Raw genomic sequence first — 10,411 nt, forward strand, 5'->3', positions numbered from 1 at the left:
ATTGATCTCTACTGCATTTTTTAGTACAAATATTATTTTCTTCTTATCTCTCATTTTTATTTGACTTTTGATTCCTTGTGTTCTCTTCCATGATGATTGAACCAAAGTATTTGACTTGCTCTACCATTTCTGTTCCCCATTGTGAATTCATCCATTTCTGACTGCAGAGGGCCCACACTTGACATTGTTAGTGTTACCCTCCCTGCATATCTGTAGAAGCCTTTGCATTTGTTTGCATATTTCTTGTAAGTTTGCCCTCAAACATTACTTTGTTGCTGCAATTTATTTGTTCTTATTTCTTAAGCTAAACTACTTGCAGTTCTGATATATATGGTCTTCTGAAAATGTTATGTTACCGCTCTATGGATTTAATATACTGTTAGTAACCAAGGTTCAATTACTTTTCCTTCTACGTTTTTATGCCAAGCAGTACAGTATAACATCTGAAGTTCCAGCATTAACTCTGTAAATGATAGTCGTCACCCATTTGCCATCATAGCTTTTGATGAAGCTCTGTAATCTATAATAGACAATCTTCATAGTTTTATTTAGTTTTGGATTGAACAACTTCACATTTTAATGAAGATTTCTGGAGTGTTACGTTTACTCTTCCTAAGGGAGTTCACGAAACAAAACCAAATGATGAACTTGCCCTTTCTCATTGCAGAATTGCAGGTCTAGGATAGCTGTTCCAGTAATTCTGCTCATGACAAGTTTGTCATGTAGATTCTGTTGACTGTGTGGCAACACTTGTGGATGGCCACCGGCAAATCATTGGGTGTGTTGGCCGTTAACACAAGCAATGCATTTCACTGTGTTTGGAAATAAATCTGAATCATAAACTCATCTATGTTTAATGTAGATGGATGTACCCTTGTTCTGTGCATGTTTAACTTCTATTTGAAGTTGTTCCTAGCAACACCAATACAACATAGAGGAATATAGACAATACCCACCAATGTCCTCCCTTGCTTGGTAGTACCGGTACTTAGTTCTAATTAGACTGATTCCACAGCCTTTTCTGAAGCAATGCTTTCTTATTACACTGACTTCCAGCTATTACTAACAAATACACTTCACCACCTTTTCCTCTCAGTTTGCCCTTCCTAAATATCTTGGTAATCTAGCGCCCCTTCTCAGTTAACATTACCCCATAATCATATCCCCACAGAGGCATCACTTCACGTCCATTCCTCCGGTATGTTATGGATGCTTTGCATATTTAGATAAAACAAATTTTGACATTAGTATTTATACTATATTATCCTGCTTTTGTGTTTGCACAAACTCCATTTGTTAATTCACACCTTTGCATGCTCTGACCTTCCTTAAACAGTTTGACCAGTTATTCCAATTACTTTTCCACTTTCCTATGGTTCCTCTCTTCAGCATTCTAGATTTCCTTACACAGGGAACCTCCCCACCCAATCACTTATTCGTTTAACGCCATGTTCAGCTCATGATACTTTCACCCAGATATATTTTAATACCAGAACCTGAAAGAAAACGATATATTCAAAATGCACAGCCCTCTCGTGACTGAAAATACCTGTCTTGAATAGAACATTACAATTAATTGGTGAAGCTGATAGGCTGCCACCTGGGACCTTTTGCCCCAGCACTAGCTGAAACATAAAATGAATCGTCAATTGATGTAGCAGTTACTGGTCTGCATTTCCTATTACAGATTATTCACTCAAGGGCTAATCTTCTCTAATCACATTAATAATTTAGGAGTTATCAAAATGAACAATTATTCTAAGGTGTGCATTTCTGGATCAAGAAATGTTTAAAAGGCAGTGAGGGCTCCCAAATGTCTTTGCTTTTTCATCCATTTTAGAGAACTAGTGGCTAGTATACAACTCTCACTCTAGTTAATACATTTTCAGTCCAAATTATTCCTGGCTATCCTCTTAGGCACTTGGTATACAATTCATTGAAATCATGGTGAGCCTTTACTTCCACAGCATTTGCACATCTCTGTCCACATTTAGTTGCCTTACTACGTAATTAAAGTTTGTCCAGATCAATAGGGAAGGCAGCCAAAGAGTTAGTTAATCAATCAACTGTTAAGGATTAATGGAGTTATTGAACTTTAAATGCAACTGCCCTTTATTTTTTAATCTGAAATCTAAAGAAAACAATTCCCAAATCTAATTACCTTCAAGTTAACTTAACTACTTACAATTGATCCAAACATTTTCCTTGGGTCTGATGAGGAAAATGTTTCAAAATGTGACCATCCCATAATTGCTAAAGCAGAGTTCACTGTTTGTTACAGTTGAAGTCAGAAGTTTACACACACTGAGGTTGAAGTCATTAAAACTCATTGTTTAACCACTGCACAGATTTCGTATTAGCAAACTATAGTTTCGGCAAGACATTGAGGACCTCTACTTTGTGCATGACACGAGTAATTTTTCCAACAATTGTTTACAGATTATTTCACTTTTAATTGACTATATCACAATTCCAGTGGGTCAGAAGTTTACAAACAAAATCAAAAGAGATCAGCCAAGACCTGAGGGAAAAAAAATTATGGACCTCCACAAGTCTGGTTCATCCTTGGGAGCAATTTCCAAACGCCTGAAGGTACCACATTCATCTGTACAAATAATAGTACGCAAGTATAAACACCATGGGACCACGCAGCTGTCATACCACTCAGGAAGGAGACGCATTCTGTCTCCTAGAGATGAACGTACTTTGGCACGAAAAGTGCAAATCAATCCCAGAACAACAGTGATGGACCTTGTGAAGATGCTGGAGGAAACAGGTAGACAAGTATCTATATCCACAGTAAAATGAGTCCTATATTGACATAACCTGAAAGGCTGCTCAGCAAGGAAGAAGCCACTGCTCCAAAACTGCCATAAAAAAGCCAGACTACAGTTTGCAAGTGCATATGGGGGCAAAGATCTTACTTTCTGGAGAAATGTCCTCTGGTCTGATGAAACAAAAATTAAACTTTTTGGCCAAAATGACCATCGTTATGTTTGGAGGAAAAAGGGCGAGGCTTGCAAGCCGAAGAACACCATCCCAGCCACGAAGCATGGGGGTGGCAGCATCATGTTGTGGGGATGTTTTGCTGCAAGAGGGACTGGTGCACTTCACAAAATAGATGGCATCATGAGGAAGGAAAATTATGTGGATATACCAAAGCAACATCTCAAGACATCAGCCAGGAAGTTAAAGCTCGGTCGCAAATGGGTCTTCCAAATGGACAATGACCCCACGCATACCTCCAAAGTTGTGGCAAAATTGCTTAAGGACAACAAAGTCAAGGTATTGGAGTGGCCATCACAAAACCCTGACCTCAATCCGATAAAAAAATTTGTAGGCAAAACTGAAAAAGCGTGGGCGAGCAAGGAGGACTACAAACCTGACTCAGTTACACCAGTTCTGTCTGGAGGAATGGAACAAAATTCCAGCAATTTATTGTGAGAAGCTTGTGGAAGGCTACCCAAAATGTTTGACTCAAGTTAAACAATTTAAAGGCAATGCTACCAAATACTAACAAAGTGTATGTAAACTTCTAATCCACTGGGAATGTGATGAAAGAAACAAAAGCTGAAATAAATCATTCTCTCTACTATTATTCTGACATTTCACATTCTTAAAATAAAGCAGTGATCCTAACTGACCTAAGACACGGAATGTTTTCTAGGATTAAGTGTCAGGAATTGTGAAAAACTGAGTTTATATGTATTTGGCTAAGGTGTATGTAAACTTCTGACTTCAACTGTATGTAAATGTGAGGGATGTTTGTTAACACCTCTCTCCTTTGGTTTGGCTTCTATATTTTCTCCTTTTTTCCCTGTTTCAATTGTTTTATAAACAGCTGAGTGGGATGACGTGCACGAGAAATTTCTAACTCAGTTGAGTCCTGGAAGGAGGTAAATTGGAGAGTATGAATTCAAGTGGACCCAGGATGGTAGAGAAGTTGGGTAATCAACATGCCATATCCTTACTTGTATGCAACTCACACTAATATCCTGGACTGAGTAGTATTTGTAGTGCCTTAATAGTTTTGTGACATGATGTATTTTACAGGTTTGTAGCACAGAGTGCTGGTGTTAGGCAGAGTTTGGAATCTGAAATCAGATCAGATTTGTCTTCAGTGCTTCTCAAAGGCTTATATTAACAGCAAATATTTAAATTCCAACATAAGGACATCCTAGGAGCAGAAATTCCATTTGTCTTGACATATACTATTATCAATGAGAAGGAGAACAAGGTGGATCAAAGACTCATTTTATCATGGAACACATTATTCTCACAATGTTGTAACAATTAACTTCTAATGCCAACATTCACCTCACCCCCTTCCCACCCTTAGTATCAAAGGTCAGCACAGATTACTCCACTACCTATCCTAGCACATCTTGACATAAATCCTGTGCTGGCGAAGAGGGCAGTGAAGTGTCTAATTACGGATACTCCTCAGCAGATGGAGAGGAGGGACCACAAGGCTGAAACAAACACTACTTTCTGCTATGAAATTGTGTCTATTTCATGCCTTACAAACAGGTGGAGGTTGCTTACTGTCAGATTGTTCTCCATTTACAGCCTCTCAAATTGGCACACCAGCCTGCTAACCACCAATCCTGAAAGTAAATCATGAGCCAAAGTACGTTATCTGCTAGGACATAACAGAGTTGAGTTCTAGTACGTGGGTACCTAAGATTACCAGAAGCTATAAGCGTAGCATGGAAGTGTTCACTTGGACAGTCCACCCTCTCATCCAAGAGCTTTCTTGCATTCCTCCGAGAAAGTATTGAAAGAAGTTCTGAGAAGACAAAGGTGGTATTTTTTTTTGCTGCTTGCTTCTTCTCCTTCTCCTCAAGAACTAGGACAAATTCCCAGAGAAATAACCACGGATGAGAAAGGCATAAACACAGATATAGATCAAGTAGGCTGGTCTCCAAGAAGTAGAACTAAGAAGCAGACTAAACTGTGTATAATATCAGAACATTAACCATTCAGCAGACAACATGCAGAGGAAAATACTGAACAGATCGATGCAGTGTTTTAAAAATAAGACCAAATTGCCAGGGAGGGAGAGAACCCATGGGTTGTCGAATTTCAGATGAAATGCGAAGCCTTTGGGGTAACTGGTCTGTGTCTTTGCTATTGCTTTACTATCACATGCTTGGTGATAGTATCGATGCGTGTTTATTTTGGCTGGTGGAGGGGGGGGGGGAATTTAATGGCTTCATGGAAAAACAAAAGGGAACCACTCTGAAACAAATAGTATCTGTTCAAGCTCCCCCAGATGCAATTCTATTGTTTGCCATAGGTTGCATGCAATTATCTGCACATTTGTGTACTGCTGATGAAACTAACAATGAGTGGGAGTAGCCCTGTTAACCTGCCCAGAGATCAAATCTAAGTTCAAGCGCAGTCAGAAAAAAACTCAAATGATAGTAGGTATCAGCAGTAAATTAGTTGAATGATGAAAACCAGGAAAATATAGCTGGTTTATTCATGACAATAAAGTCAAAAATATTGTCTAAAGCAACAAGGAGAAGTTTGAAATATTGGCAGGTACCTATGACCTGCACATTGCAATTGCCGTACTGTGTAGTGCTACTGAGGAGCAAGAGCAGTAAGCGTCTCCAGATAGTCCAGCTCAAACTCTGTTCCTCTTCCCCACCACCCACGTCTGAAGACCAACTAGAATCACCGCAGAGCATATACGGGTGACTGAGGGCATCTTGGGTCATTTATTCCAAGGAGTAACTCCACAGTATGCAGGCAGCTTCAGAAGAAACAGCAAGTGTAGCAGTTGTTAGGGACGCTTTCTTAAACAGGTATTTTATACTGTTGACTACTGGGGTTATGGTACCTTGAAACACAAAATATTACAGGGTGAAGATTGGCTGAGAGTGAAGTTAGGCTAGAAATGCAGTGGCCACTATGGTTTAATATTCACAAGGACTCATTAGATTTTTGCAAATATTAACTAGCAATCCCTTGGTATATTACATACCCGGTCCCTGGGCAAAACAAAAATTATGAAGTGAACAGGAAGTGACTGGACTTGTGGAATATATCACAACTAACAATGTAGGGTGAAGAGCTTGAGGTCCTACAGTCAGTTTCACAAGCTGTAACCGAAGTGAGGGGTAGAAAGGAGTTTTAAAAGATATAATACCTGGGTTAATCCTTGTGCCACCTGCAGTGAGAGGAGACAGATTATTTGACATTAAAAGCTCCTTAAGGTAGACAAGGAGCACCTTAACAAGACTGGGCCCATTGTCCTCCTGGGAGGTTCACTGGTGCAGAATAAATGCAGATTATGGTTAAGAGAAAAACAGGAGTGGTAGGTGATACTAGAGGTTTGTGTGTGAACAGACAGATCACAGGAATGTCAAATGGACAAAGATACTAGAATCTGGAGCAACTCGAAAGGTCAGGCAGCATCTGTGGAGGAAAATGGACAGACAACATTTTGGATCAAAGATCCTTCATTTGGATTGTCAAAACCCAGGAACGTCTGCATACTCCAAGTGTGGGAAATGAGGTTGATGAGCTGCAGCTGGAATGTTACTCAATGCCAATAACATATGGCCGGAAACTGGATTGGGCACAACATATTTTGGCAAACAGCATACAGAATAAGAAACTTAAGAAAATCAGGCGACACAAGAGAATCTACAGATGCTGGTCATCCACACAAAGAACTCAACAAGTCAGGCAGCATCTGTGGAGGCAAAATAGATGAAACTGACAATGAAGTGGGAGAAAAAGCTGGGGACTGTTCCACATAACCAATGAAAAGGCTTTGCCTCCAACTTCCACCCTGCCCTGAAACTTACTTGGTTCATCTCCGACATTTCTCTCTCCTTTCTCAATCTGTGTCTCCAGCTCTGGTGACAGACATCTTTTGCAAACCTACTGTTATCTTGACTATATGTCTTCCCACCCTGTTACTTGTAAAAATGCGCCGTCACATCTGTTCTCAAGATGAAGTTTTCTATTCTAGATAACCTGAGATGCCTTTTTTTCAAAGAACATAGTTTGTCTTCCACCACCATTGATGCTCCCCTTATCCACTTCTTTCCTATTTACCAGACATCTGACCAAGATGACCACCCACTTCAATTCTATTTCCCATTCCCATTTGGGTGGCTGAGTGGAGATATGTCTCTACCAAAGGAAATGTAAGGTACTCCTTCTCTCTGCTAGCCTGCAGAACACCCTTGGAGCAGGTGTAACATCTGCTTACCCCCCCCCCCCCTCCCAATTAGGGTCACGTGAAGCTAAGGGAGCAGGTTGTGGATCACTGTATGAGCAGCTGGTGCACATTAAATCCTGGTTACACGACCACTGTCGCCAGGCAGACAACCTCTGAAGAGTATTGATAATGGCTTGGGTCACCCATCTTGTAACGACACTGTTCAGAATGAGGAAATGGTAAACCACTTCTGTAGAAAAATTTGCCAAGAACAATCATGGGTATGGAAAGACCATGATCACCCATGTCATATGACATGGCCCATAACGAACAAATTAATGAATGATTCCCAATATGACATGTCTGTCCATGGTTTCCTCTACTGCCATGATGAGCAACACCTCATAATCCATCTGGGTAGCTGCCAACCTGATGGTATGAATATTAATATCCTGTAATTTCTCTCCTTTTCCTCTCTTGCCATTCCCCATTCTGGTTATCCTCTCATCCCGTCTCTTCTTACCTCTCATCACCTCCCTCTAATTCCTTTCCTCTTTCCCTTTCTTCCACTGACCTCTCCTATTGGTTTCCTTCTATAGCTGTTCATTTCATCTACTTATCCTCTCCCAACTGTACTTCACCCCTCCCCCGGACTCACCTATAACCTAACAGCTTGGACTTCTTTCCCTCCCACCACCTTGTTAGACGATAAGACAAAGGGACAGAATAAGGCCATTTGGTCCATTGAGTCTGCTCTGACACTCAATCATTGCTGATCCTTTCTCCCCCTCCTCTGCCACATTCCCAAGCCTTCTCCTTGAAACCCTAGAGGCCATGGCCAATCAGCCTCCAGAGCTGCCTGTGGTAACAAATTCCACAAACTTACCACCCTCTAGCTAAAGAAATTTTTTCACATCTCTGTTTTAAATGGACGCCCCTCTATCCAGAGGTTATGCCCTCTTGTCCTAGATTCTCCCACCATGGGAACTATCCTTTCCACATCTACTCTGTCTAGGACTTTCAACATTTGAATGGTTTCAATAAGAGCCCCCTCATCCTTCTAAATTCCAATTAGTACAAACCCAGACCCATCAAACATTCCTCCTATGATAACCCTTTCATTCCTGGAGTCATCTTTGTGAAACTCCTCTGGACCATCTCCAATGCCAGCACATTTCTTCTTAGATAAAGAGCCCAAAACTGCTCACAATACTCAAGGTGAAGCCTCACCAATGTCTTATAAAGCCTTGGCATCACATCCCTGCTCTTATGTTCTACACCTCTTAAAATGAATGCTAGTGTTGCATTTGCCTTCATCACCACCAAGGTGTCCCAAGTCCATTAGCATCTCAGATTTTTGGATTTTCTCCCCGTTTAGAAAATAGTCCACACATTTATTTCTACTACCAAAGTGCCTGACCATGCATTTTCCAACATCGTATTTCATTTGCCACTTCCTTGCATATTCTCCTAATCGGTCTAAGTCCTTCTGCCATCTACTTTCTTCCTCAACACTACCTGCCTCTCCACCAATCTTTGTATCATCTGCAAACTTGGCAACAAAGCCATCTATCCTATCGTCCAAATCACTGATATACAGCATAAAAAAGCGGTCCCAACACCTAACCCTGTGAAACACCACTAATCATCAGCAGCCAATCAGAAAAGGATTCTTTTATTCCTACTTGCTGCCTCCTACCAATCAGCCAATGTTCTAACCATGCCAGTAACTTTCCTGTAATACTATGGGCTCTTAATTTGGTAAGCAGCCTCATGTGTGGCACCTTGTCACAGACCTTCTGAAAATCTAAATACATACACAACATTCACTGCATCCCCTATCTATCCTACTTGTAATCTCCTCAGAGAATCCCAACAAGTTCATCAGGCAAGATTTTCCCTTAAAGAAACCATGCTGACTTTGTCATATCTTGTCCTGTGTCACCAAGTACACCATAAATTCATCCTTAACAATCTTCCCAGCCACTGAGGCCAAGCTAACTTGTTTATAATTTCCTTAGTTCATTTGCCAGCTCCTTTCCCGTTATTATTTCTCTGGCCTCATTTTCTAGTGGTTCTACTCTCATCTCTTTTTTGTATACTTTTTCTATTCACCTTGATATTGCTTGCTAGCTTGATTTCATATTTCATCTTTTCCCTCCTAATGAGTCCTTTAGTTGCTTTCTGTAGGTTTTAAAAATCTTCCCAATCCTCTATCTTCCTGCTGTCTTATTCTGGTTTCTTCTCCTCTGGGTGAAGGGTCTCAGCCCAAAATGTTGACTGTTTATTCCCCACCACAGATGCTGCCCGTCTTGCTAAGAAAATCAGATTAAGTCACTCAGCCCTTCAAACCTGTTCCACATTTAACACGCTTTGGCTTAGCTCTCACCTTGTCTTCTGCGGCAGTTTCCCCTTAGTTCCGTATTTCCTGATGTTTGTGGTTTATCTAAAACGTCTTCTTGTAATCAAATCATGTAATGCCCACAGCTTCTGTAGTGAAGTTTCACCATCCTCCACAAGAAGTTGCGACATACCTCACCTAACCCTACGACGTCTTCTCTGTCCAGATTTTCCCTCAACATCTACCCTTTCATGGTCCCTAAGGATCTTATATTTCAGTAAGTTCATCCCGCTACGTTAGAAAAATGTAGGCTCACGTCAGGATAAGCCTTTTCATCCTAAGATTAACCGAATGGATATATTTTGGACTGACTGCAATGCAACATATCCTTACTTACTGACGTATTTTGGGGTTCCTCCTTTTTAGCTGTCTACGCGATATTATGGAGGGCAAGCTTTTGCCTATGCAAAAGGCTCCCCCTCTCCACGCTACTGGTGTACCCAATTGTATAACAGAGGCCGATGTAGTCTGGCACCAACGGCGTCGCAAGTCAACGTAGGACTGCGTTAGAGACTCCTCCTCCGATTTCTTCTTTGGGAATTACTCCTGAAGAGCTGGCCATCAATGGACATAGCCACAAGGCAGCAGAGGTTTGCCATCAGCTTTCCTTCTTCTAGGTGAGTTACTAAGCACAGCTGACGAGCCCAATCTGCCCGAAGCGACTTGTTTAAGCGCTAGTTACGGTTCCGCTGGGCTTAGTAGCTAAACCACCCGTGAAAGCCAAGAGCTGGGCTTGGTTTTCGGAGGCTACTTGAGTGCACCCCATTGGGAGCATTTAATAGGTGGTGGAAGCTTATCCACAACCACACCCGCCCCTGACTAAAACAATT

The sequence above is a fragment of the Hemitrygon akajei genome, chromosome 5 (assembly GCF_048418815.1).
Source record: "Hemitrygon akajei chromosome 5, sHemAka1.3, whole genome shotgun sequence".
Classification (NCBI taxonomy): domain Eukaryota; kingdom Metazoa; phylum Chordata; class Chondrichthyes; order Myliobatiformes; family Dasyatidae; genus Hemitrygon; species Hemitrygon akajei.